Here is a 27355-nt window from a genome sequence, read left to right as displayed (position 1 = left end):
GTAAAAGTGCACAGATTATGACATTATAACCTTACTAGATTGTACCATTGCTTGGTATCCCACCAGGCCTCTGGGGCTCATTTCCAGCATGTTCTCTCAGAACATAGTCACTGTAGGGTTAACCTGTAGATAAATGTCACCTTTGCTTCTGATGAAGGGAGTATCATATCTCCTGTTTTCCTCAAAGTATAAATTCCCTCTCTCTCTACCTCTCCCTACCTCTGGGCCGTTATTATACAGACAATAGCTATTTTGAAAGAAATTCAGGGAATAATTATGATAACCAATGTCTGTTACAATTTGGCTCTGGGGGAGGGGGCGGGGGGATAGGAGAAATGAGTGAACCTAGATCTTGAAGGATTCCTCAAGATCAGATTAGAATTTGTTCTTCAGAAAAGGTTGATAATGCCATTTGAGAGGGGAATGCCAATAGTGGGATGAATAACTCTAGATGCCATCTGGTTGAGCTGCCCTTCATTTTGTAGACAACAAGGGTAAATGTTTTTCCTAAGCCACAACATTGGCTGTGGGCACAGCTGTGACTCAAACTCAGATCACCTTATATCCAAACCACTGTTCTTTCTACCATGACACTCAGAAGAGAGGAAAAAAATCAAGAAATCCACTTACAATTAGGTTGAAGCCCTTTGCCCCCTAATTTGGCTAGAACCAAAGCAAATGGTTTGTTAAATCTTTAAAAGAATTTTTAGAGGCCTGTGTTGGTTAAACACCAACATTTTCCACTCATCTTGAAAGTATTTTAAAGGTTTGGCTAGTATAAATGATTATGATTTAAGATCAAGGAGAAATTTCTATAAGTCGGTCATATTTCTATGACTGACTCAACCATTCTACTGAGAAATCTATTATATCATGGTTATTATTTTCCCTCAATGACTGTGATCCTTCAACTCCATAAAGTAAAGTAAAGAAATGAAACTATAGCCTCATAGGATTAAAAGGTATCAGGGCAGACATATCTGTTTCAGGTTCCTACTTAAGAAGCCATGTAGTAACAGAAGACAGATATTGTCACAGTAGGTGGTAGACTACCACCAATAATGCATTAAGTGCAAGCCTGTTATGAGGAAGAAATAGGACAGAGCCTAGTCTTGTTACTTATTTTGTGCCCCAGGCATTCAACCCTTTCATAAATACATCTGCCATTATGACTTTGTTACAAGCTGTGGTAGTTCTTATTACTGCAAGGAGAATTGGGAAGGAATTGTGTTCTTATTTGCCATGTAGCTTATTATATCACTTGTTCTTATATAAGGTCTATGGATGTATATAAAGAACTGTGCTATCTATAGCTGAATTCTTTTATGCCTAGGAAAGCAAAGTTTTCTGAAATTCTTTTAGTGAGAGAAAACATGGCGTAGACACATTTAGATAGTAAGATTTGTTTTCTAAGTACTTTGACTCTATAAAATGAGGACACGAGACTAGATTATCTTGCAGCAGATATTTTCCAGTGCCCAAGCCACAAGATTTACAGCATATGTATGTTGCTATTTCCTCTCTGCTCAGTGATGAAGTGAATAGATCTTGAAAATTTATGAGAGAAAGGAGGAACTACATATACACACATATTTTCTTTCTCTGTCTCCATGTCTGTCTCTCTCTTTTACACACACACACACACACACACACACACACACACACACACACACACACACATTTGCCCAAATTCATACAGCCATAGGCAGAGTTAAGAATAACATATCTGACTTTAAAATCTATGACTATGTTATACTGAAGGATCAATAGAAAGGCATGGAAAATAGCTAGGGACAATAAGAGTCCAACTCCCATCATCTTTAGTCTCAAGTCTGCATTTAATTGCTCTTTCATGAAAATACAGTACTAGCTACTTTCTCTCTCAGTCTTTCTCTGTCATTTATTTACTTCTTTCCAAAGGCATTTTAGATGGATAAACAATCAAGATGAATTCCATCTGTATTTCCTATCTTTGTCCTTTGTTCTCTTAAGAGCAGATTTCAGAGAAGTAACCCAATAAAGTGGAAAGGACATAGGTTTTGGTTTATTAGTTTCTTGTTTTGTAATTTGAGAATGATAAGACACCTCCTAGGATTATTTTGAAGATTAAGTTATATAGCGCACATGAAACATTTAGTACAGAAAGACTGGGGTATACTATATCAAAAAGGGTAATCTTCTTCCCCCAGTGCTGATGAAATGTCGAATGGGGAACAATGGGAGGTGGGGGAAGGGGATGTGATTGCCTAGCTTATGTAGTCAGAATGTCAGTTTCCTTTTCCAGTAGGTCTTGGATTTACCAGAGAGGAGATTCTCTGAAAGGAGATGAAGGTGTCCAGCTTGTGCAGGGTCTTGCTATGACTCACCTGTCACCTGGTGTAGCTATGATTGTAGAGCTCTGTGTGAGGCCAATGCAAATCCAAGTGGCATCACCAACTCTCTCTTCACACATCATTCACCACCTCTCTGTTAATAACAAATTTTGGTGACTATCTAGTCCCACATGTCATTAGAAAGCTTCAGGAAAATTATGAAGCTTAAAAAGTAGTATATTTGGAGATTCAGATGCCGCCAGATATATTCATTTTTTTGTGTCGTCTTACACTGGTCTGTCTAATCATCTCTTTATTCATCCAAAATTTATTGAGTATCACAGTGAACCAGCACAATGATAGAAGTGTAACAAATATCAATAATAATAATGACAACTGGCATTCATTGGGGGCTTCCAGTGCCAGGCATTTTATCTTTTAAGCACTTTATATTCGTTGACCAGTTAGTCCTTGCAGAAAGCCTAGGGAGTGGATACTGTCATCGCCATCCCGTTTTAGAAGGGAAGACGCTGGGATCACATAGCTTATTAGTAATGGGGTGGGGCTCGAGGATAAAAACGACATCAACTCTGTCCCCTCAGAGTTCATGCTCTAGCAGGAAAGTTAAGCAGAATAATAAAGTAAAATAAAATAAATAATTGGAAAATAAACTCTATAGTAGTGCTTATTGCTATGCTACAATACCACCCCTTCTATATGAGTGATTAACTCTGACTAGAGACATTAAAACAAGGTGTCCAATTTGAGCTGCATCTTGAAGGATGAGGTGTGGTTTTTTAATATATCTTTATTGATTTCAGAGAGTAAGGAAGAGGGAGAGAGAGAGATAGAACCGCCAACGTTAAGAGAGTCGTCATTAACTGGCTGCCTCCTGCACGCCCCCTACTGGGGATCGAGCCTGCAACCCGGGCGTGTGCCCTGACCCGGAATTGAACCGGGATTTCCTGGATCCTAGGTCGATGTTCAACAGTTGAGCTATGCCTGGCCAGGCTAAAGGATGAGTTTTAAAAAAATCACCCGGTGGACAAAGCTGAGAGGAGCATCTAGACTAAAGCATTAGCAGAGGTAGTCATGGGTATTTAAGATGCTATGGCAGAAACAGGAAAATGCAAGTAGTTCAGAATAGTTAAATTGAAAGGCAAGGCTAAAACTAGAGAAGTCAGAAGTATGCAGATCTTTAAGGGTCTTAAAGTGTAGAAGTTTGGATTTTGGGGGGTTCATAAGCAGAGAAGTGACATTGATGCAATTTAAAGTGGGTTAGAAGGAAAGAGGCTGAGGACAGGGAGTTTTCAGTTTTGGTAAGAGATAATTAAGAACAGATTGGTGGACTTTGAGTTCAGATTAGAGAGGAGGGCACAAATTTAACTATTACTTAAGTTAAAATTTCTCAAACTTAGTTAGTGGGGGTGAAGATTGAAGCTGAATCTCAGAGAGAAGTAGAGTGAAAAGACTAAAAGAAAAAAGTTCTGGTTGTGTTTGATATTGCAGTCCAAATTTTGAGGCCCAGCTGCACCCCTGCCTCTGTGGTTTGGTTATATAAATTCACTTTGTATTTTCTAAGCTAGTTCAAATTGGGTTTTTAGCATTTGCAAGCAAAAATACTTTTGACTAATATATCCAGGAACCACAAACATTTAAGTTTTAGGAAGGAGAAGAGACAATCCAATACAAGATCTGATGTCCTGGATGTGGATCACTGAGCTGAATATTCACCTTCAAGGCACAAAAACCTTATGCCTTTACGCATCTCTCTGTATCGGATTTTGATTCTTAATTAGAGCTGTTCCCTTGTGTAGAAGAGGTTTGAAGAACAGAGAGGTTCCAGAAGAGTTTCTCTTCAATTCGCTGCTATAAATTGAGGTGCTGTGATTGATGTAATGAACTAGATTAAAAAAGTGGGCAACATTTTTGAAATATTGAAGGAATTGAAACCATTTAGCTGGAGAAAGGAAGGCTGGAGCACGCTGCCTTGAATTATTTGAAAAGTTCTGAAATGGAGCTCCATGACAAATGTTTCTTTCTCTCCACTGAGAGAGAGGAAGAGCACGAGGAAATGGATTCAAGTTGAAGCCGGATCTATTTAGGTGAATTATATGAGAGCGCTTCCTGACCTTGAAGGCTATTTGGCATAAGAATGAATTGCTAAGCCAGGTCAAGGAGTTCCTTTCTCCAGAGACAGAATCATAAGGATGAAGGGGATTTGGGAAGTCATTCAGGCAGATGAAAATCGATCTTTTTAAAGACCAAGCCCCCTGAGGAAGAAATGCCATGCCTTCGGATCTGTGCCTGACAACCTTCACTCTTGGCTATATCTACCTTGATGTGGCAGCTTTCAACTGTTTCCTATTTCTGCTTCCCAGCTGAAGTCGAGAACATTTAGTTAGGATCTTTAAAACCGTTGGCTACTCTAAAGGTCAATATTAAATCACCACTCACGTTCTTTTTGCAAGCTAGATAATCCCCTTCGTATGGTTTTTCCTCATACACTTTACTTGCTAATCCTTTAATTTTCTTTGTGGTTCTCTTGTGAAAAGTCTCCAAGGTTTCATATCTGTCTATAGTTTGGAGTCCCAAACTGGACACAGTAATCTAGTAAGAATTGTAAATGTTGAATATAGTAGGCCAGTTGCTTCTGAGTTGTTATGTCTCAAATTGTTCGTGCGCTTCAGTGCATACCTTTTTTTATTTTTCTAAAGCAACGATGCCTTGCACGATTTGTACGAACTTTGAGCTTGCTACATTTATTTTGTGCTTTCATCTAATCTGTCCCCCAGTGTGTAATGTAATTACTGGCATATAGTAAAGTATTCAAGTATTCAATAATTGGATATGTTGAATGAATGAATCAGTGTTCCAATGAATAAATTTCAGATAGCTCGTTGTGGGTTACTGGGAGGATCCAATTAGACAACATGATATAGTTCTTCATAACCTGAATGCACTATTCTATTTCACTGAAACATCTTTATGCATATAATTTGAATCTGTTCTTTCAATGTTCCAACCTGCAGTTCATAATATTTTTGAATTTGTTTTTGCAATATGCTCATCCAAGGGCCACAATTCTACTTCTGTGTTTATTGTAGGTTATGAAACGTTATGAATGCTAATGGCAAAAGAGAAAAATACAATTTTGTAGAACAATATAAAATGAAGTAATTATTCCCTTTTTCCCAGTGCCAGTTATTGCCCAGAAGTAGCCACAGTCAAGAGTTACACAAGTGATATCATAAGGCCTACAGGTTGTGTCGTCTTCTTTGTTCGCTTCTCCTCCTTGTGTACGGTGCCTAAACATGTATGGGGAGTCTGACCACTTCCGATCCTCTTGTGCCACCATCCTGTCCCAAGCCACCATCATCTCTTGCGAATCATTGCAGCCGCCTTCTAATGTGTCCCTGCTTCCACTTCTGCCTCCTGTTCCTTACAGCAGACAGGATGATCTTCTGAAAACATAAGACCGATCTTGTATTCCCTTGCTTTCAGCCCATCTCACCTTGGATTAAAGCCAAATCCTTAGAGCAAAGAGCCCAGGAGGTTCACGGAGGCAGAGATCTCCGCTACTTCTATGCCGTCGTCTTAATGCTGCGGTCATTCCCCCCCACTCACTGGGCCAGCCCAGGCTCCTTGTGGTGCTGGAGAGCCAGGCGGAATTCCCTCGTACCGGTGCCCTGCTGCTTCCTTTGCCCAGAATGCTCTTCACTCAGATGTCCCCAGGGCTGGTTTTCTCATCGCCTTCACATCCCCGCTCAGGTGTCACCCCATCAGGGAAGGCTCGATTAATAGTACCGTAAGCCTGTGTAGACGTTAGCCCTGCTCACCCAGAGTTCGGATTCTCTTCTCCTTTCTGGCGCACGGTGCATGTAGAGATTGCATTTCCTTTCCACCTTGGATCTAGGTGAGGCCATGAGACTGACTTTGGTGACAGAATGTAAGTGAAAGTGACCCGGTGAAGCCTTGAAGAACCTGTGTGTGATCCTGCATCCGCCCTCTTTCCAGCCTTCTGGAGACCCCCTCAGCATGGATTGCTGAGCGACAGCGTAGAGCTACACCTCCCCAGAGGGCAATCGCTGGATGCGGTGTGAGCAAGAAGTGACGTGTGTTATTGATCGCGGAGTCTGGCACCACAGCATAACCTAACTGACTCTGGCTTGTACATTGCCACCTTTCTCCCCATTTTTCCTTAAGCTCATTGTGACTCTCCAAAGCACTTACTATCATCTGACATATGTGTTTATTTTTTTATTGTTCTGTATCCCTCCTAGAGGACAGGAACTTTGTTTTGTTCACTATATCCCAGTACTTAGAAAACTCACCTGGCATATAGTACGTGCTCAATAATTATTTGATGACTTAATATAGAACAGTGATCATTCCATATCAGTATGTATCAGCTCTATCTTATTTGGTTTTTAATTATATGAATGTGTCATAGATTGTATGGATATATACAGGTTATTATGACATTAAGTTATTTCTATTCCTTTTTTTTCTATTAAAATATGCTGCAATAAAATTTTAAAAAATATTGTTTTACTAGTATGCAAAATTTTATTTTTAGCATAAATACTAAAAGCAGATATTCAGGATCAAGTATAAGTCATTTTTGATTTAAAATTAATTTTTTTTGTATATTGCCAAATTGCCCGGTAAAGAGACTGTGGCAAACTAGAAATATGAGTATATGATAGTACAAATAGAAGGTATGAGAACAGGTAGCTCAGAGGAAGAAACTTCTGTGATGCTTAGTCAAGGGCACTTGATATTGGAAGTCAGGACTGAACTGGAAAATCTGGGGGAAATTCTGTGTGTGTGTGTGTATGTGTGTGTGTGTGTAGGTGTTGATCCTATGAATATGCCTGACAATGTGACCATTCTCTTCCCCATTACAAATATGTGTAGAATCTTTTTTGGTGTGTGATTAGGATCAGTATTTGTCAAATGTTGCTCTTTAGAACATGATTTGCATGGATGCCGAGGAAGCCAGGCGAAAGGTCGTGCTGAGACAGACCGAGCCTCTCAGTCATTCAGAAAGTAGGTTATTACCCTTGTTGCACAAAATTCCACAATGTATATTCTGCACATCCCTTCTGATTTAGAAGACTGAGCTGCTTTACTCATTCTGAGAAAGAACACCCCAATAATTAACAGCAAACAGTTAAGTCATTTGCCTAAACCCACACAGGAAGTCACCAGTACACAGGAATGGAATCAAAAGTTCCTGATTCCCTTTCTTTTGCTGATGCCACTAAATAGTTTGTCAAAACACTTCAAAGTCTTTCTTTCAAGTAAACGGAAAACTTTTCATGAAAGTCTGTGCTTCTAAAATTTGCCTTCTAAAGGAAGAATATTTTTAAAAGGGTTGCTAGAAAACAAATATTGCAGTTTTAAGTTGCCATTGTTACCCTTTGCAAGAGGCCATCTCCTGGCCTCTCTGCTTCTATCCTTTGTATTTTCTGTTTTACCTTTGGGGCGGGGCAGGGAAGGAGCCATTCAAAAGTGGGGACCTATGTGTCTGTCTGTCTGGGACAATGCTGCATCTGCTTACTGTTCAAGGCCCAGGACACGGGAGGCACTTAAACATTGTCATTTAGTATATGAATGAGTAAAAGATAAAAGCCTCATTCAAAAATAATTCGAGGAGGAGGGGAAAATGGGAAGTGGCTGCTTAATGGGTATAAGATCTCCTTTTGTGTTAATAAAAATGTTCTGGAACCAGACACTGGTGATGTTTTCACAACCTTGTGAATATCTTAATGCCACTGAATCGCACACTTTAAAGTGATTGCAATGATAAATTTTATGTTATGTGTATTTTACAACAGTAAAAAAATGTTTAAAATTTTAAATTAAAAAAATGCCTTGCTTGTTACCTCTTACTAAGAAATATAATTTTATCCACGAATAGGTATCTTCTTTGAGTATCAGCTATTACTTAGGATGAATTTGCCAATGAAGACATTTTGAAATAAATCAAAATGCACATCTAATTCCTACACATAAGGCTTTACAAATATTTACAGTGGTTTAGTTTAGCCTGTTCTAGAACTTAGTATAAATGGATTCATTCAACTTGTACTCTTTTGTGTAAGGCTTCCTTCACTCAGCCTCTTTTTGAGATTCAGTTAATACAGTCATATTTTTTCAAGATGAAAATTAAACTAACAAAAGCAAGCCTTTAATAAAGTCCTCCACTGCTTATAGAAATGGCATTGCTTTAAATCTGCTGCCTCAGAAAAACACCAGTAATAAAATGTAGGCCTCATCGGGGGATTGATAAAATTTCTTCAAGAAGCCGAGCACTCAGAGAACATGTGTTTGGGAATATTACATGAATCATACTGACACCAAAACCTACACAACTCATTCCTGTTTTGCTCTGTGCTATGGGGAACTACATGTATGAGTTTGTTCTGGGGTCAGAGTCATAGAGTCAAGGTCAGTGAGAGCTCCTGCTCGGATCAGGCCTGTGAACGGTGGAGCAAAACCAGGCCCAGGCAGACCCTCACCTTTGCTGCAATTCAAAGACTATGCATCTGCTTCCAATGATGGGTACCAAACTGTCTGCCTGAATATTTTATCTTTTCTTACCTAAAGTGTGAAATATCATATACTTTAAAGGCAACGGGATGCATTTAACAAAACACTGCAGTCTCTTGTTTTCTAGATGAAACTGCAATCACAGACGGAGCTGACAAAACAGAATTCTATTGCTGAGCCGTTGTAGTTCAAGCTTCAAGTGCTTCGAGTTTACTTTAAGTGACCTGATGCAAACATATGATTTAGATCTTTAAGTAAGAACTACAGAAGCTCTGCCAGGCTCCATTATTTAGTCTTGAAAGTTCCATTATTTCCAGACATCCAAAAGGCAGAGGCTGCCAAGAAATGGGAGGAACAGAAGGCTCTATCAAGAGGTGTCCTGCCAGGGAGATGACAAGACAGATACAATTTCAACACCATCCTAATTTGCTTTGCTGACCAGAAGGGGAAGAGTCCAGTTTTCTCCATCAACAAAAATCCTCCACAACTGAGAACTCTATTTTAAATCCTGTCAGCTGAATTCCCGTCTTGTCTCCATACATGCCTGTATTTTCCAGGTGTAAAACACTAGCTACACTTTGAAAATGTTTTGAATAGATTGGGGGTGAAAAAACAAGTATGAAAAACTGCAAAGCAGGGTCTTTGAGAATAAAGCTGTTCTATTCCTTATCTTTATGGAACTCATTTAAACATTTATTCTAAAAATTAAATTAATGCAATTAGAAAATTTGAAAAAAGTTTAAAAGTAATCTAGAGCTCTAGGCTGGACAAGACTTAAAACTGGATTGAATTTTCATATGGATGTAAGATGATATGGCTGATAGGATATGGGATTAGGTGATATTAATATTTATTAAATTTATTAAATGGTATTTTAAAATCCCTTTAAATAAAATAATCTAATTATCTACTCAGTAATAAATCACAAAATATTTTGGGAATATTACATGAATCATACTGACACCAAAACCTACACAACTCATTCCTGTTTTGCTCTGTGCTATGGGGAACTACATGTATGAGTTTGTTCTGGGGTCAGAGTCATAGAGTCAAGGTCAGTGAGAGCTCCTGCTCGGATTAGATTCTCAGGAATAACATAATTCTCAAATTGTAGAATTATATGCTAGTTTTTAAAAAGTATTTCTTCTTTTCAGTTGTAGATTTTAAACTATAACTGTACATTCACCTACTGACTTCTGTTAAGTTTAGAGGAAGGGTTAAATTTTAATAACATCAATACTGGGATTCTATCTTCTTATTTTAAAGTGACTACTTGGTTTAGCATTTTGCTCTTTTATCAGCAAATTTTCCTTGTGGGTATAATTTTTTAATAGTACACTAGACACTAAACTTTGTGCATTTCATCTTTTCTGCTTCCATTTATTCACTTGCTTGATGAATATCTATCTAATTAATGCCTTCCATGAGTCAAGTTTTCAAGACAGAACAGCTGCTGACTCCTGGAGATTTCAGTTGAGCAGGAAGTTCTTTATTATTATTCGAAGATACACAGTGACTGGTCATACTTTAGACAGCTACATTCACAGTTACTATATTAGTATTCCTACCAGTTTGGGGCTCTAGCAGCTTTTGTTCCAGGTAAACTGATCTTGATTTACTGTATCTCTCTAGATGTGACTGTTTCCAAACTTCAGGGGGATGGCATGTCCTTCACCCTCGATTTTCTGATGAATACAAGAAACTGATGATCTTCAGTTTGTCTAAATCTTTGGTCTTGTAAGGACAAGAGTCACAAGTCATATCATAGCTGAAATTGGAAATCTGTGACATTTTGATTTGACAGTTTCTGTGTATAAGTTATCTATGTATTTTTGTAGTTAGTCATATTCCACTTCCAGAAACACACAACAAAAGAAAATTCTCTTACTCTTTCAAAAACAGTCATTGTCAGTCTAACTATATTTCAGACAAATCACATTTTCACTTTTCCATAGAAAGGAATAATTAGCTTGCTCTAACAAAAAATTATCTTCAGATTTTGAGCCTTGCAAAGTCACAGATGCGATTAAGAAGGCCAACCCATGCAGTGAAAATTTCAGCTTCCCTCAAAGGCCAATTAAAAAGCCACTACCTTGTTATGAGCCAGAAATTGTAGAACCATCTGGGATATAGAACAATCAATTTATTAAACATTTTGTATAAAATGCATATATTTTATATTAGGAGGTTTTGGGTTGATTCATCTTGAGCCTGAGTGATTATAATACTTTCTAGACTTTGCCAATCATGATTTGTGGCTTAAAAGAGGAGGTGTGTTTGTAATGTGTGCTCTGAAGAGAAGACAAGAAAAGCCCTTTTACAAGATGTGCTCACATTTTCCTGTGACAGCATGCTTCAGAAAGCACTTGCGCAACAATCTTTATACAAATATTTTTTTAGGTTCAAGTTAAAAAAACAACACTAAGACAGCAAAGTAGACAGCAGGAGATTCTGTGTACACCAGTAGGACACAGATTTTTCAATTGGTTAATGTTTATAACTTGCCAGTATAAGGACTCTGATGAAATAGTATGGCATTGCTTTGGTTCTGGTGTAGAGTAACCTCCGGTAAGTTATGACATACTAAAGCATACTACTCTCTGAAGCCTTCCTGAAAGGCTAATGGTTTCCCATGATTCTTTCTGGTCTGATGCTGTACTTCATCTTCATATAAAACCACAAGAAATCTTTTCAAATATTCATCAGTTTCACATTGAGTCATTTTGTCTTCCTTTGTCATGGTGAGGGACATTGACCAAAGGGAGCCATGATCTAAAAGTTGGAGTAAATCACAGAAATTTGTTCAAAGATGGATAAATAAAACCTTTTACTTTATGCAAACCACAAAAAAAGCAAAACTTAAAAAAAAATAAACAAAATGAACCAGTCATATACCTATGCTCAAATTTTAAGAAAACGAAACCTATATAATTTCTATAAATTTAAATAAGAATGAAACAGAACATAGAAAAGAATGGCAAGTCAGAATTTTTTTTTTTAAGTTGTAGAATCTAATCAACCTTAATACTTTATATTCCTCAACATTTTTTAAGTAAAGTGAGCCAATAGATTTTGCTAACTTTAAGCAATTTAAGTTGGGTTTTTGTTACTTGCAATAAAATATATCCTAACTAGCATGGCTAGCAAACAATTCATTTTATGATTAATATAAATAGAATCTAATTTTGGCATTGCTGAAAGTAATATTAAAGCACCAAAACATAACATTTGTTTATAATTTTGAATATTGTGTTTGAGAGAAAAAAATCAGTCAATAAAAATCACAAAGAGCCCTTCTGTTTTGCTGTAAAGGTCAATGTGAATTGCATCTACTCCTCTTAATTTTTTTTTGCATCCAAGAAGAGATTCTATACAAGAAAGATAATGTCAATGATGTGCGTTATGGGTTAAATTGTATCGTTCTCAAAAATATGTTGAAGACCTAAACCCAGGTACCTGTGAATGTGACCTTATTTGGAAATAAGGTCTTTACAGATGTCATCAAATTAAGGTGAGGTCATGAGGGTGAACCCTAATCCCATATTACTGGTGTCCTTACAAGAAGAGGAAAATGCCATGTGAAGACAGAGACACACAGGGAGAGCACCATGTGATGACAGAAGCAGAGACTGGAGTGATGCAACTATAAGCCAAGAATGCTAAACATCGATGGTTACCAACAGAAGCTAGGAAGAGGCAAAGGGATTCTACTCAACGTCTCAGAGAGAGCATGACCCTGCTGACACCTTGATTTCAGACTTCTGGACTCTGGAACTAGGAGAGAATACATTTCTTTCGTTTTCGGCTTGATGGCAGCTTGATGAAACTAATATAATATGAACATTTCTTTTGAAAAAATATAGAAGAGAAAAAGAAAAGAGGTAAAAAGTGAGGAGAGGGAAAACTGAATCAATAATATTACAGTAAATTAAAAAATTATAGTATGGGGGATATTTATTAGATATTTTTCAAGAAAAATAAAATGTGGATGGAAAACTGAGGAAGCTATCTATCAACATGTACTGAGCACTGACAAAGAGCCAGGAACGATGTTGAGTGTTTCCATGTGTTAGTTGGTGAAGTAGATATAACTGTTATTATTTTATTGACAAGAAAGAGGAAGCCTAATGAAGTTAACTAACTTGTGCTTTATTACACAGATGATAAATGGCAGGTGTGAATTGTTTCAGTTCTAACTTACAAGTCCAAATTCTTTCCTCTAGACCAAGTGAGAGCAACCTATGGCTAGACACAAGGGTCAAATCTGTCCTGCTCCATGTTTTTGAAGATAAAGTTTTATTGGAACACAGCCATGCCCATGACTGCTTTTGCACTACAATAGCAGAGTTCAGTTGTCACCACAGAGACTTGTGACCTGCAGTGCTGAAAATCATCACTATCTGGCTCCTTCCCAAAAAGATTTTTATACCCTGCTCTCAGCTTATACAAGAAAATCTATATATGAGCCTTGACTCTCCTGAAAAATCTTGAATAAGTCATTTACAGTGTAAGGCTGTTTTCCTATCTATAAAATGTACATAATACCTCATAGTGTTTTTCTGAGAATCATTTGATATAGTGAATGTCAATGTATTTTGTAAACACAGAAACACACAAACCTAAGTAGTTAATACTTAAAATCAATAAAAAACTATTACTTAACTAATTTCTCACTTCAATATTGAAATTATTGTATGGCTTCATATTTCTGTTAATTTATGTCATTGGGTTTACCTTATTAACAAAAATTGTAGGCAGATTTACTTCCCAAGCTGCATTCCTTATAGGGGTCCTTCTGTGTGGGGTGGGCTGTCCCACCTGGAGATCTGTTTGTTCTGTGATCAAAACAGTCAGAGTTTAATCTTTGTGGTGGACCTCCATGAGAACATTCCTCAGATTCCAGAAAAGGGAGTTTTCAAATTTAAAGACTTTGTAATCCCCTGATTAAGTCCAACAAATCTGATCTATCTTTAACGTTTATCTTTAGGTGGGAGACCTAAAAACATAAAGGCTGCATCATTTCATTCAGTGTCTCCTGTTCAGATTCTGAAATTTAATTTTTTCCATTTCTTTTGACAGGACATTCCCTCAGGGTCCACATTAAAGGCAACTGGATCATAAAAAATGTGAGCTCATTTTATTAGAAGTCCCTTGATTGCTTCTTGTAGGCACATGGATTTTAGGCTCTTTCTGTATCTATACCAATGCCTATACTAAAAACCTATCCTCTTTAATCTTCTTTCCTCATTGTGTTTCCAACTGACATCTGTTTGAGCCCAGGATTGATAGGGCTACCTGTTTTCTTTTAATAAGACAAGTTGTCAGCATGCAATACGTCATGAGAGAAATCAACTAACTGGTAATATTTGTAAAGCCTTTTGGTTTGAATGCGGAAAGCAATGTTATACCATCTATTTCTGGTAGCTTTTGTGCTTTTTCAAAATTCAAACTCTCCAACCATGAAGTCCCTCCAAATGTTGACTATCTACTTTACCTTGTTCAGTTACATAATAAAAGAAAAGAAAAGAAAAGATGCTAAAAACTCTCTTTTTGGTATGGTTGCGCTTGGGAAATTGTGGTGTGCTGGAGCTCACAAGAACCAATTGTTAAATTTTTGGAAATTCTGCAAGCTGGCTGTTAAAAATAGCCATTAATAAAAATGAAATTTTATCAGTGTACAAGTTAAACAAAGTATAATAAAAACAAAAGTTGTAAAGACTCATAACTTATCACTTCTTAATTATTTTTACTATATTTTACTATTATCTCTTGAGAGTATTTTCATACATATCTTGATCTTGAAAATACTGCTAGATGGTATGCTATTGTTTCTCTTCCTATCTTCACCTTTCAGTGATGTCACATTGGTTGCTAAAAATTAGTCATACTGGGAGTATTTACACCATGGAAATTGGCACATGCTACAAACCAGACCCTTTTCATTGTTGTTTTTTGAAAAGCAGGATGTTAAACCTTTGTCAGTGCCTCACTGTTGAAAAATCTTGTAAAATTTTCTGGTTACACACAAGAGTTCCCTGTGTTCATTCATTACTGTACAGCTAGAACTTCTTCTAAAGATAGAAAGAAACCTCTCTATCCATATGAGGAATAGCTTTGGTATAGATTTTAAAAGGAAACCTATCCTCACCACAGAATGTTAGCTCTGTGAGAGTAGGAACTTCATCTTGTTCACCACTGAATTGTCAGCATTTGAACAGAGTGTGACATAAGAAGTTGTTTAATAATATGTGTCGAATGCATGGCTACAAAATAATATCAAGAATAATAACATTATCAGTATCAATAAACACAAAGAACTTACTGTGTACTAGAGGCTGTTCTGCATATGCTAACTCCATTAACCTTTACAGAAATTCTATGGTGTAGATAGTATTACAATTTCAATTTACAAATGAGGACACTGAGGCACACAGAGACTAATTTTTCCACAATCATACATGAACAACTCTGCAGTTATCAAACATAAATATGTTTTCCTCACTTTTTAATGAATAATAGCTTTCTTGTAAACAAACAATAGCACATCTTCACAATTTTGCCCAACAAAATAAAGATCCTAATTCTTTTCTGTATGCGATTTATTAAAATCATAAAACCTTTAAGGTTTTTCTTCTTCTCTAAGATGGCCAACTTAAAAACTATCATTCTTACTGTTCTGCAATGTTACTCATTAATACATTTTGCTTTTAGCAGTCTTTTGAAATTATATTTCTTGTGATTTAAAACCTTTGATTCATCTTGTGACCAACCTCCATTTCATTCTAATGACCAGTGCATTTTTTATCTCTGAGAATGATTTCTAAGCTCACTAGTCAACATTCTGGTTACTGTCTTCCAGGCCTGCCAGAGACTTGGTTCTGAGACTTAATTTCTTAGTAGGCATCATTGTTAGATTAAATGTTTCAGTCCTCAGCATCTCTAAGTAGATGGCAAAACAGTGAAGGAGTTGTAAGCAGAGAACTATATGTATGGCAAAGGATTATAGATTAGAGGTGTTTTTTTAAAATAAAAAAGATTCTAAATTAGAAAGTTTGTTCTTGGCAACTTTATGGTTGTTAGATTACCCCAAGGTGCATTTGGAGGACTGGCGCCTATAATCCAGAACTGGGCATTGAGAAAATTGCCCATCACTTCCAAGTAGGTAGACCTACCCATTTTCTGTATGAATATTGAAGCTGCTGTTTCAGTGAGTTGTTGACAATGATCCATGATGCTTCTCACAAAGGTGAAAAACTAAGTGAAAGACTTTTGATAAGTTGAATGCTTAATGCCTTGAATTGGATTCAGTGAAAATGTCTTTAAAAGTTTTCAGCAAATGAGCATTTGGTAGACACTGTCTCATTTGACAGCTACATCCCCATGAAATGAGATTTTTACAGTATGAGTTGGGTAGATATGACAGTTGAAGTAGAAAATGGCACTAAAACTTCTGATTATTCTTTTACTTTCCAATGACAAGAAAGACGGTGAAGGCGGAGGCTTATGGAACATGGTGGAGCTCAAAAATGGAGATTTTGCATATCGTTACTAGTTCCCAACATTTCTGCTTCCAAATGATTACATGGAATGATTCTCTCGGAGTGAAAGAAAAATGAGTGAAGATAGAAGGTAGGGGAGCCTTTTATTTATATTTACGTATATGTGTGTGAGAAAACTTGGAGTAGCAATTGTGCTATACTTACATTTAAATAGCTTTAAAACTATTTATTTTTTAACAATAGCACACCACCACTAGGTGCCAAGCAGTCAAAACTGTGCTTGTTCACCTTAAAGTAGTCACCCATCATGTGGTTCTTCTTTTTCATTCAACACATTGCCAGAGTGACCTGAGCCTGTCTAAACACAGTTTTCCTGAAAAGACAGATTTCTCCTAGAGCTAAGCAAATACCTAAAGAGTGATTCTGTGCTTATATTTATGCCTGGGGGGAAAAAACCCACCTATCTCATTTTTCATTTACTTCACCTGGTATGCTTTTCCTAAATTAATTACTGTAGTTTGTGCTTTTGAAGGCCTTTACATATTGCATATTTATTTATTAGCATCTATATGTCTTTTATAGAAGGATATTGATGGAGTGTCATCACTTGCTGAAGTTTAGAATTTCTCTGAAAATATCAACATGCAAACCTTATAATTCCCCTTTTCATATATCACTCTTAAATGCCTCCTATGGCTGCTTTTATGCAGTGGCGCCGGGACAAATTGTGCCCTTGTGGTGGAGAACAGATATAGTGAGAGCCTTCATTCCACCTGACGTGCCCTGGCAGGCCCGGCCTTGGCCACACCTCATCGTGTCTTGCGTTCTGGCCACATTTTCTGCAGGCTGATTTTATGTGGTTACCTCACGGATTCAGTGAAAAAGCCTCCACTGTATTTCTATTTCTATGTCAGTATCGAAACAGCATGCTCCAGTGAATTGCTTGATAAAGGGTTGCAAATAAAGTTGTGGGTTCTTCGTTGATTTTCTGTCCCCGAGGAAGAAGCTCAGAGGAATCCTGCTCAGTCACTATGAAGAGGTTTATTTATCAGAGTTGGAATATAATTCAGAAGAAGAGAGCACAGATGAGCCATTAGGGCTTTGTTCCTGACTGAGATTGAGAAGCGCAGTGATTAGTAACCAAGGAGGAGGACAGTTGTCTGAAACACAAGAGAATAGAAGCAAGCTGTGTTAGACTAAAGTAAAAAGCATGAGATACCATCGGAAATTGCAAAATCAAGGTGAGGAAGATTCTATGTCAGTGACAGGTGACACTGGCTAAGGAGATCACCATATTTCAGACTCACAGTGTAGAGTATTGTAGGTCAAGAGAGTTTTCTAGAAGAGAGAGATAACTCAAGTTGTCTAATTTCTGAAGCCAGGGTAACACATGCAATGTTTTAGGTAAATTCATAGAATTCTATCCAGTTTCTCCTAGTAGCATTAGAATATTCTATTGCATACTTAGATATGTAATTCTGAATTAAATCGGATGTTATTTTTTATGTCTAGGCAAAAAAAAGATTGGGAATTTAAAATATCATTTACATATTGTTAAAGGTTGAACAATATCCGGAAAAATCATTGGTATTGACGGGCATGCCCATTTTCTACTAGGCAGCCTTAGTATACAAGATCATACTTCTAAGCAGTTTATCAAATTTCTAGATTTTTCCTATTCTGGCCAATTGTCTGAAGCAAAGTGTTAGTCTGTTTTGTTATCCATTAATTTTTCCCCCCTGGTAGACTATGAAGGCCCTCCCAGGAATATCACCAATTCTAATTGTATTGTTTCTTTTTCTTCATTTTAAGCAACAACTACTGGTTCTCATTAATTTTTTTAATAGTACAAAACATTTTATTATAATAACTTTAGATAAGTCACAGAAAAGAAGGACATTTTGAAATCCCAGGCCTTTGGAAGAAACAAAATCCAGAACAACTCTAGTAACTCAGTAGCAGAAATACCCAGGCAATCTCTTTAAGGCTCTGTCTTCACCCTAGCCTATTTCCAACCATATTCTTCCCCTTCATTTCCCCGCCCAAGAATCAAATGTTGGGTAACATTCTGCGCATTGAAGTCCACATGATGGTCTGTCCACCAAGATCATCATGGAAAGATAGGAGAAGAATCACTCCAACAATTTGCAGATCATTAAATGAGGATTGGGAACATTATTTAAATTAAAATTATGTATGTAATTCCTTATAAATATAATCTGAAGGCTTAAATTTAGGAGAATAAAATGTGTTAAATTAAAAAGGGTTAGGGATAGTAGCAGAGTATTTAGAGGTTCTTTAGGGTTCTGATTCCTTTATGAAAATATATGTATTAAATGCCCGATTGTCTAAGAAATACATAGAGAAGTTAATGAATAGATTGTTTGGGGTCCTCGTTAAATGACAGGACAGGTAAGTTTACAAGTGAAGTGCCATGTTCATTTCTAACCACCATAATTTTAGAAGCTAATAATCAAATGAGCCTTACAAAGTAGAGGTTAAATATAATGACTTTGGAATCACTGGTGTAAATCCTGGCTCCCCCATCTACTGGTAGGGCACTGAGAAAATCTCTCAACCTCTGTATGCTTCCGTTTCTTCATTTGTAAAATAGAGATAAATAATATATGTTCTTTGCACTGATCTTTTCAGTATTAAATGGGATAATAATATTTGCAAAGCTCTTGTGCTGCATAAATGCTAGATACCATATTGTCATTAGTATCTTAAGAGTATAAACCCAAATTATAAGACCAGTTTATTAATATTCTAGGGAGACTGTAACAAAGGACAGCAAACTAGGTGGGTTTAACAACAGAAATATATTATCTCACAGTTCTGCAGACTGGAAGTCCAAAATCAAGGTGTTGGCAGGTTGGTCCTTTCTGAGGGCTGTGAGGGAAAATCTGCTTCAGGCCTCTGTCGCCTTGTAGATGGCCATCTTCTCTCTTTGTCTTCCCATCATCTTCCCTTGTATGTGTCTCTGTGTCCAAATATCCTTTTTTTTTTTTTTTTTTTTTAATTTGGACACCAGTAGTGCCAGATTAGAATACCCTAAGGATCTCATTTTAACTGGATTACATTTATAAAGACACTATCTCCAAATAAGGCCACATTCTGAGATACTGGGAGGTTAGGACTTTAGTGCAAGAATGGGGAGGGGCACAATCAACCCACAAAAACAAGGTCACATTTAGAATGGTTGAAGGCCTTGTGGCTATTTAGTCTTGAAGAGGAAATGCTAGAGCATAGGGAGGAAGAAATTTGATAAATGTGTTTGAATGAGATAATGTACAGCATTTAAGGAGGTTAATAATAATTTATTGCAAGGATTCAATTGTTGTTAGCTTTCTCTTTGTCTCCATCTCTCTTTCTCTCTCACTCTCTGACAAATATTTCTTGAGTACCTACTATGTATCAGCTACTAGTCTAGGCAATGGGAACACATGTTGAAAGAAGAAACCATATATGCTGGGTTAGACTTGTCTCCTATGGCCCAGGATTGAAATTCCAACTAATGTGTACTAGTTATATAGGGATACATTTTTGTCCCATCATAAAAAGGAAAATTCTAAAAGGTAAAGTTAGCCAAAGAAGGAATGAGCTGCTTTTGAGGTAGCAAACGTCTTAGTTTTACATATTGAAACCCATTTTGAAAGATGAAGTATATGGCATAAATTTATCGCAATTATAGAACCAAAGAAGTAAGGTAACTCAGTAACCTTCAGAGTCCTTTTCTATTCTAACTTTGACTATTTAATGATTGATTTTCAAAGTGAGACAAGGGTAGCAAGAAAGCTTAAGAAAATCTCTTCTTATTTACCTGGAAGAATGTCTGCAATTTCAGGAACTATTAAAAGGATAAAAGAGAAGCAGCTCAGCCAGTACTTTGTCTGGTCTTCTGACTCTGAGTTTCAAGATGATAATGCTTCTGAGTGAAAGCGAAGTGTTCTAAGGAACAAAACGTCAATTTGTTTGTTTAACCAGCCTGGGAAGGTTATATAATAAGGCCATGACTCTGGAAATAGCAAGTGTCCTTCAAGGAGGGAATGTGCTTTCGTGACTTATAAATAAAGGTAAATGTTAAACTTTTTATTCTCTCTAAGCCAATATTAAGTAATATTATAGCACATAATCTTAAATGTCAAAATAAAAACAATTCAAATACTTGTAAAATTTAAATTTTAAAATAAAGGTGGGCACAGATGGTATTATGTATGAAGCTTCAGGACTTTAAGGAAAGTTAAAACAAATCAGTATAAAAAACCCTTCTTTAGAAAATAGAGATTTCAAAGTTTTTAATACTTAAGTTGTAGGATAAGTCTACAGGAAGAAGGTGTCTTATGGTTTAAGGTTACCTTGACTAAATTAGGTTGGTGTAAATTAAGTTGATTAAATTAGGTTGGAGGGTTGAGATTTAACTTTTAATAAATGATCATGCAACGTAAGTTCACAAACTTAACTGTCTATGGTAGACTTACACTGGTGCCCCTCAAGAATCATGCCTTTCATTTTGCAAAAGTTAGTATAGTCTTTTCTCATATTGGCAGTGGGGTTGGCCATGTGACTTGCATTGGCCAAGTGTGATGCAGTAGAAGCTTGATAAAACACTTGAAGGTAGGGGCTTGCTTCTTGGAGACAGATGCTGTGCTGTAAAGAAGCTTGGACTGGGGTATTGATTGATGAGAAGGTGGTGTGCAGAGAGAGTGTGTAGGATGAGAGCCATCTTGCATGTTCTGTCTACACCTGAGAAACCAGTTGAATGTAGTCCCGTGAGTGACTCTAGTTACATTAGCTGGAATTAACCATCCAGCTAATTCCAGTCAACTCATGAGTCAGAAGAAACAATTAATTATTGCTGTTTGAAGCTACTAAATTTGGGGATTCTTTGTTACTCAACAATAGATGACAAAAACACTACCATTTAGGTTATTTTTCTTATAACTTCTGTTTTCAGTTTGTTTTTTTGTGTTGTTGTTTTTTTATAGCTTCAGAAGAAAAATCCATTTGATGAGGCAGTGGTTAAATTGAATATCCACTGTCGAGTTACAGTGCCTTCCAAAATCCAAATGGGTAGTTTTTAGGGAAGTTATATGAGCACAGTTAAAATAGCTCCCTAAGAAGAAAGGATTTTATGAAGAACTATAATATTTTAGAGGTTTCTAGGAGAGCTTTCAGTATCTTGCAGCAACTTATTAAATGGTGTATTTAGTTATGTATTTTAAACTTATGTAGCAACTAATTATGTTTGTGCTTACTTTCTATCATAAACCACTAATGATTTTTTTTTTCAATAGAGATTAGGATTTCTTTGGTAAAACAAACTAGAGAAAAAAATTTTTTAACCAAAATTAAATCAAGGCTGATTATTTGTTGACAGATTATTCCCTTTCTAAAAGAATTTGTTTCAGGATTCCTGAATTGTGAGTCCTTCCATTGTTTATGGAGAACTATTGTTGAATGTTTAAAAAGCATATTAAACTTAATAGAAGCCCACCATAACTTTAGTCACTAAAAAACAAGCTCTGCCTGTATTTTCAGATTGATCTAAAAAAAAAAAAAAAAAGCACGCTTTTCTGTATCTTGTAAATTGTGAGTACAAAGATGTTACATATAATGGCAGTCTAATTCTAATTTCAATGGAAAAAAACAGAAAAGAGGCTGCTTTGAGTTACAGTTGTTTATAAATTAAGAAATTAGTTGCTCCACAAACATTAGTGTAAATAGTAAAATCAATCATGTGACAATAGGTGGTAATAAAATTTAAATCATCTATGCCTATTTTTTATTAGAATTTCAGTAAGGTAATATTATTGCTTTCAATTATATAATGCTTAAAAATGTCCACAGTTCTTTCCCAGATTTCTTTATTGATCAGTTACCAAGTGCTAAACACTATGAGAATTCTAAGGTATCCAACTTAAATTCAACAGATATACTGACATGGATCTCAGAGTGTGATGGTCAATATCATCATAAAGTGGAAAGTGTTACACTGGGAGATGTACTAACTATGAGATTTCACAATGTGGGCACTTGTTCCAAATTTTGGGTAATGGAAGGCTGCCTGGGGAGATTTTCAAATGTGAAAGTCTGGAGATGGGAGCACATTGTACGTATAAAAACAAAAAGAGGGAGCAAATGATTCAAATTTATTGGTGTACATGTAAAAAAAGGACAGAGCAGAATCATTGGTAAGGAATGAGAGTGGAGAGATTAGTATCATGTAGATCCAAATTGGCTTTTTAAACCAAACTTAAACTCAAGAAATTTAGATTCTCTACTAAGGAAATAGGGAAATAGGATATAGGGAGCCACAGAAAGGTCTTAAGAAGGAGGGAGACATGATGGGATTGCATTTAGAAATACTACTCTGGCTTCACATGGATAATTCATTGGAAGGAGCAAGAATGCTTGCAAGGAGCTCAATTATGGGGCTGTTGGGGGAAATTCAGACACTGAATGACTGAGGATGTAACTCAGTATAACCATGGCTTTAGAGAGAAGTGAATGGAGTACACAGAGGTAGAATCAGTAGTACTTGGTCATATATATTAACTATAGTGGGAAGGGGAAGGAAACATGTTGAGATTATTTTTCAAGGTTTATGACCCGAACAACAAAAACAGTATGCATATCCTGTTGTTCAGGTCACAAACCTGGAAAATAGGAATATAAGGGACAAGGTGAATGTTGGGTTAATATTAATAAATGTCTGTTGATGGAGATTGATCTGTAGGTACCTGTAAAGAGTTCTATGGAAAATAATGAGAAAGGAAGTGAATAGATCATACATAGGTAGGTAACAGGAATATGTAGACAATCCTTTTAAAAAATTGTCTCTAAAAGGTGAGGAAGGAACAAAAGATGGAAGATGATATGTGTGTGGCCAAGGAAAAGACTAATTTCAAAGTAATTTCAGCAGAATGAGACAGAAATTTAAGGTAAAGGACAGGAAATAATTGGGATGTGAAGTGTCTGAGGACGCAAGAGGAAACTGACTAGAAAGCATATTATCTCACTAAGTCTCTCTCTCACTCTCTCTCTTTCTCTAAAACACACCCAGTAATCATAAGTATGATGTTATTAATTTGTGTATAGGGTAACTAAGACTCAAGGTTATATAACCTACAAAGTGTCACTGAAGTGGTACCTCAGAACTAAAACACAACCCCGAGTGTCCTGACAGCTGAATCCAGAGCTCAGTCCTCTAAAGGACTATTTAATTAGTAGCCAGCACACATTATTGAGCTCTAGCTGACAAGTTAATCAGTCCATTAGAATAATCAGTCACAAGTAATTCTGCAGCTCGATAGTCAAAATTGCATTTTCCTTTTGAATCTAATTTGTAATAAGATAATTTTCATATGATCTAGACTGGACTGAGGTTGCCTGACTTGTTTGAAGTAGAAAAGCATTAGTGATATGTGTAATAATCATATTCGCATATCTTGACTCCAGCTGTGTACACTTTCCACTGTCTCTGCCCTTTAACATTGGTCTAGAATGGCCATTCATTATCTAGCACTCAAAGAATACACACTTTGCCTTATGGTTTTTAAGTAGGATTCACTTATTTGAACAATTATGGAAATAAAAGGTGAGAAAAATATAATGAGAGAGATGGGGGAAATTATTTGACCTTATTTTTTTTCCCTGTATGTAATTAACCCTGTAGCTCCTTTTATTTCAAGGCTCACATTTTCAAACACAAAAGTTTTATTCTTGTAGATTATTAAATGTTTAGCATTTTTCTTATTTTGGACTCAAGTTGCATAGGACATGCATTATTCATGGGGAGAAAATGTGGTCGTATGCACACTTGCATAAACATCATATGCAGGGTATTTTAAATTTAGAAAGAGTATCTGGCCTTATGTGTCGGGAAACATCCTACTAAATCATACAGGGGCTAAAGCTTTTGATAGACATTTATCAATCCATGGTAGGATGCCTGCTGTGACAAGCTGTCTTTAGGAACTCAAGATTTGTGAAGATAAAGTTACACTGGGTTTGCTCTATAAAAGGAAAGTCAAGTGTAAATGTACTTGCATTGTAACGTACCACTGGAGGTCTTGAATTTGCTGGAACAGTTTTAAGTTTAAATGTCGTGACTCCTAACAGATTATATATGATACCATATATCCTGTGTGTTCATTAGGGAAATACAGTCACTATACTGGGACTATATGATACGTGCGGCTGCCAGCTTGTCTCCTTCAAATTTCTCCTGAATTCATTCCAAGCCCAATTCTTCCCCACTTCTGAGCTAGAACTGCCCTATCAATCACTGGTGTCCATATACTGTAATTTTCAATGGCCATTTCTCAGTCCTCATGTGGATGGACTTATTAAATGTATCTGACACACTTTCTCTCTTTCACACTTTTTTCACTTGGCCTCCAGGGCTCCATCTTCTTGCTTCTTGTGAACCTCACTAGACTCTCTTTCTCAGCCTTATGGCTTTTAAACACTGGATTCCCCAGAGCTCCGTCCTTGGACCTGTACTTTTCCTTATCTATATGCACTTTGTAAGTGACCACGTTCACACCTAAGGCTTTTAACTACGTAAAGCTAAGGGCTCTAAATTTTATATCTCTAGCATGGAGTTTTAGATCTCTAGCATGCTCACTTGCAGTTCAAAACTGTGTATTCGCCACCAGAATATCTAGTAAGCATCACAAATTAACAGGTTCAAAACCAAACTCTGGAATTCTCTTAATCTTCCACCTGTTCTAATCTGTCCCATCTCAGCATGTGGCAGAGCCGATCTTCAGTTTGTCATGTCAGAAACCTCAGTCACCTTAGATTCCTTCCTTTCTGTCACACCTCACACGCAGTCTATCATTATATCTTGCCATTTTTGCTTTCAGAGATATCACGGCTAAAGAACTTCTCACCTTCCACCGCCTCTTCTCTCATCCGAGTCCCTTCATTGCGTGACACAATCATTGCAGTTGCTTCCTAACTCTTTCCCCCTGTTTCCACCTTGCTGCTCTACAGACTATTTATGGCATAGTTTCCAGGTGACTCTTTTAAAGCCTAAGTCAGATCATATCTGTCCTTCACTCAAAATTCGCCAAGGGCTTCTCATTTCACTCTGATGAAAAATTGAAAGATTTGACTGCCATCCTCATGGCTCACCAAGATCTGCATCTCTCCCTCCTCATTACTATCCCCAGGACCTAACCTATCAATGCTCCCCTCTTCCAACCCTTCCTCCAACCCCACCTTGCTCCATTCCAGCCACACCAAAGTCCCACGGGTTAAGAATGTGTCAAGCCTGCTCGCAGGCCAGGACTCTGGCACTCACTCATTTTTTTGTCTGGAATCTTTTCTTTATATCAGCCTGGCTCATTCCCTGTCTTCTTTCAGGCTCCTGTTAAAATGACACTTTATCTGAGAGCCTTTTTCTTACCTCTCCATGGTAAATGGTACCCAGGTTACCACTCATCCACCTTTTAGTACTTACCACCATTTGATGTAGTATTCTATAGTTTGTTCATTGCTGATTGCTGTTATACAATTACACCTTTAAAAATTAGAATTGCAGCCCGGCTGGGTGTGGCTCAGTGGTAGAGCATCGACCTAGGATCCAGGAGATCGCGATTCGATTCCCAGTCAGGGCACATGCCAGGTTGCTGGCTCCATCCCCAGTGATCGGTTGGGGGCGTGCAGGAGGTAGCCGATCAATGATGACTCTCTCATCATTGATGTTTCTATCTCTCTCTCTCCCTCTCCCTTCCTCTCTCTGAAATCAATAAAGATAGATATATATATATTTTTTAAATTAGAATTGCACACTTCTAATTAGACAAGTAGAATAGTTAGCTCCATGGAAGCAGGGACTTCATCTTCATAATACCCAACAATTGTTCCTGGGACATGGTTAGTTCTCAATAAACACTCAATGAATGAATGTTTACATGTATACTCTTGCTTCCTGAACCAAACACTTTTTTTATAGATTAACAATTAGCCAAGGCAATACTCTCCAACACCTACCAACTATTGCTTCCTCTAGTAATCCAGCTTCTTAGCTATCTGGCCTTGGGAGACAACTCTCAGCTGGAGAAGACAGAACTAGCTGGTACTATCAATGCAGACTCTGATTCATAGGAATATGAGTATTGGACTATAAACACAAACATACTTAACGTCTTGAAACCTAGGCTATGAGTCATAATAACTGTACAAATTACAGTAAAGGCATTGATCTATTGGCAAATTGTGAATTACAATAGTGATATGAGTTCTGTTACAGCACTTTTCTTTCCAGGCATGAAATATCCATTGTGGTAGTTTGTTTAATATGACAAAAAATATAATCACTTAAGAACACTTTCTCCCAGATTTATACCTCTGGGAGGTATTGACAATTACCAATTGTCAATTCAGCATTGACAATTTGGGGGGGTCGAAAGCAGCTCTTCCAGGTACTGGTTACCTGAATTTGGGCAATAATTACAAGCTTTCTCAAATGTAGTTTTCTTGGCTATAAAATGGTGAGATTAGTGGCATCCACACCATAGGTTTTTCTTGAGGATTAAGTGAGGCCATGCATGAAAAGTACTTAGGAAAATCCAGAGAAAGTGCTTGCAGTTCCTTTTTCTATTATTACTGTTAGCATTACATTTACTAGTTTCACTGTTGAGTTAAATTTCATTCTTCCAGAGGTCTTAGTTTACCATGAGATGGGGCGACAGTTACAAATAAAATCTATTGTTCTGAGAACACAGTGTGGGTTATGGGAAAACAGATCATCACCCGCGTTTGAGAATTAATTTTTTTTCCAAGTTCTTTTTAAATTCTAATGTGAAGTTAAATTTTAGTTCTATGTTGCCTCAAAAGTGTGCCAGAGTGGTTTTTTTCCCCACATAACAAATAATTTTTAAAAATTATTAAAATGAAAGTCAATTTAAAATGTTTTAAAAAGTGGGTTCATATGTCTTTGTATAATAAGATATTTTCCACCTGCAAGTTAAT

General features: G+C 36.9%; 1 long non-coding RNA gene across 1 annotated transcript in view; it reads left to right on the top strand.

Moving 5' to 3' along the window:
• The first annotated feature begins 16386 nt into the window (after positions 1 to 16386).
• LOC148091339 (uncharacterized) overlaps positions 16387 to 27355 on the top strand; it is a 74813-nt gene continuing 63844 nt past the window's right edge. The window contains exon 1 of the long non-coding RNA XR_015715755.1: positions 16387 to 16499. This is a non-coding gene — a long non-coding RNA (uncharacterized LOC148091339). The remainder of the gene's footprint in view (positions 16500 to 27355) is intronic.

The sequence above is a fragment of the Miniopterus natalensis genome, chromosome 16 (assembly GCF_054644295.1).
Source record: "Miniopterus natalensis isolate mMinNat1 chromosome 16, mMinNat1.hap1, whole genome shotgun sequence".
Lineage (NCBI taxonomy): Eukaryota > Metazoa > Chordata > Mammalia > Chiroptera > Miniopteridae > Miniopterus > Miniopterus natalensis.
This window is presented reverse-complemented; position numbering and strand designations above follow the sequence as displayed.